Genomic DNA, 2592 nt, shown 5'->3' with positions numbered 1-2592 from the left:
GGAAAGCAGGCTCCCAGGTCGGGGACTTGAACTGTGGCTGGCCATGTGGGAGTGCCTAGTGCCTTAACCACCACCACCACGCTGCCTGTTGGTCCCAAGATCCCTTTAAATATAATAGCCCCTGTGGTTTCAGAGAAGGATGAGCAAGGTTTGAGAAGTGAGTTAAATAAGTGGTACTTTCTCTGTGGGAAAATGTGAGCAAATTAGTTTACCTGGATTATACAATATTTGATAGAATTTATGGACCAGGGGAGTGGAGGGCCAGAGTTACAGAACACTTGGAGATGACACTGAAAATGTTAGTCAAGGGGGCTGGTGGGTGGTATGGTGGTTAGGGCACTGAACTACCACGTGGCTGACCATGGTTTGCGTCCCAGACCTGGTGGCTTGCTTTCTTGCTTACTCTCGCTCTCTCTGTCTCTTTCTGGCCAAATTAAAACATGACAATAATAAATAAAATAATTATTTTTCTGAGAGAGAGATTTTTGGTATAATATGCATGTGCTCGCTGGAGAGACAGAGACAGTGAGACAGAAAGTGAGAAGTCACCCTCTGGGGGGATGGTCATGTGCGATTCCTTTTCCTCTATTATCTCGGGATTTCTGGCGAACATGGACATACATTGGTGTGGGTTTCAAGTCACCAGGTCTGGGACTCGAACTATGGTCGGCCATTAGGGAGTCCAGCACCTTAACCACTATAACACTTGCTGGCCCCTAAAAAAAAGTCTTTAAAAAAAAAAAGTCAAGAAAATATGAGTGGAGTTAGTCTGTGGCAAGACTGTACAACAAACATACTAAAGTTAAAAGTTTCTTTCAGCAATACTAAATTTATAAATAAGTCTTATTGTAAAAATGACAATTTAGTTATTTTTTTTCCCTTTTTTTGGAGAGGTTTTTGCTATAGGGTGCGTGCGTTCGCCAGACAAATAGAGACAGAGACAGAAAGCGAGAAATCACCCCCCAGGGGGGATGGTCATGCCACAATCCCTTCTCCTCCATTCTCCTCTCAGGATCTTGGGCAAACACGCACACGCGCCCGGCGTGAGTTTTAAGCCACTGGGTCTGGGACGTGAACCGCAGTCGACTACGCGGGAGTCCAGCGACATAGCCATTACCCTAACTGCTGGTCCCGACATTTTAGTTATTTTTAAATGTACAGCTCAGTGTCATTAAGAACATTCACAATGTTGTACAACTATCAACACCGCCCATCTTCTAGAGAAGTCTTTCACCATCCCAACTGAAACCCTATATCCCCTGAAAACTAAGTCTCCACCTCCCTAGCTCCCACTTCCCACCCTACTGGGATCCACCTACCTTTCCATCAATACTTACTGTTTTTAGGAGTATGGCCACTGTATCTAATGTAAGTGGGATTATGTTTCCTTTTATGTCTTGCTTATTTCACTCAGCTAGTATAAATCACTTTAATCATGCCATTTATTCAGTAGCTGGATTCTAATTTACATCCTACTCTATGTGCTGTATTTGAAAACAAATGTCTATCTAAGTACTTGATAATCTTCCCACTGAATGCTTAGGAACGCTTCACTCTCACAATTTATAAACTCAGATTTCATAAGGATAATTTAATCTGCCACTGTGTCTCTGATAAAGGGCTTTTATTGGTCTACTTATTGTATTTTTCGATTATTTTCACTGGAGAATACTGTTCATGGACCCTAGACTCTACAAATTTCCACCTGGCAGTACCTTTAATGCTAGCACATAAGGGTAACTAGAACTCCGGGAGGAATCCCAATTTATGTGACTTCCTAGGAGAAATTAATTTATTTGGAAGGCTCTTTCGCTACTATGTAATTAGCTATGAGATATAGGGTTGAATCTGCTTTAAGAATCTGTTTTAAGAAAATACGCTTATTTTTAGCTGCAGAAAAGTTCCAAAGGTTCAGATAGTTGGAAACTATATGAGTCGTCAAGTTTATTTCCCCTTTCTCTGGGCTCTGTCAACAGGTCGAAAAATTTTGGGTAAGAGCCTAACGGAGGTCCCAGTAGGTTCGATTCAACAGTCTATGTTTGCCAATCTTGTCACAACAGGAACAGAATATGGTATCGGAAAGGCACTGAGATAAACTGAGTAGGCAGCACAGTGCAGGTCACCCGCAACCCACCAGCCGCCCTGAGTCTGGCGGTGTGGACGCTCAAGCTCTCCAGCCCACAGGTTCGTTCCAGCTGACACGCCACGGCCATCTTACTGAGAATAAGCTGGGGCCCCACTGTTTCTGAAGTTAGCAGTCTTTCCCGCCTTGTTTAAAAAAAAAAAAGTCTTTATTCATTAAGAGAACCAAGAAGAAAAAAGGCAGAAAGGCCATACGCTACGCAAATACGCAAAACCCAAGCCATCGCACTTGCCCGGCGCGCTCTCCGCCGAGCTTACGTCTCTTCCCAGCAGGCTCCGGGAGTCACCGCGAGACCTCATCAATTCTCGCGAGATTTATCGGCAGCCATCTTCTTGGGGGTGCTAGGGCCCGCGAAGACCCCCCGAATCGTTCCCATTGAGCTGCCCTTCGTCTTCGCTTCCTTTTTTTTTTTTTTTTGTCTTTTTTTCGTTTCCCCACAAACCCCACTC

General features: G+C 44.1%; 1 pseudogene; it reads right to left on the bottom strand.

Moving 5' to 3' along the window:
* The window catches only part of LOC102489931 (60S ribosomal protein L29 pseudogene), a 19696-nt pseudogene extending 17254 nt beyond the window's left edge, over positions 1-2442 (bottom strand).
* Positions 2443-2592: the final 150 nt, after the last annotated feature.

Source organism: Tupaia chinensis, unplaced genomic scaffold (genome assembly GCF_000334495.1).
Source record: "Tupaia chinensis unplaced genomic scaffold, TupChi_1.0 Scaffold148049_1, whole genome shotgun sequence".
NCBI classification, from domain to species: Eukaryota; Metazoa; Chordata; class Mammalia; order Scandentia; family Tupaiidae; genus Tupaia; species Tupaia belangeri.
Note: the sequence above shows the minus strand (reverse complement) of the source record. Positions and strands in the feature narration are given on the sequence as shown.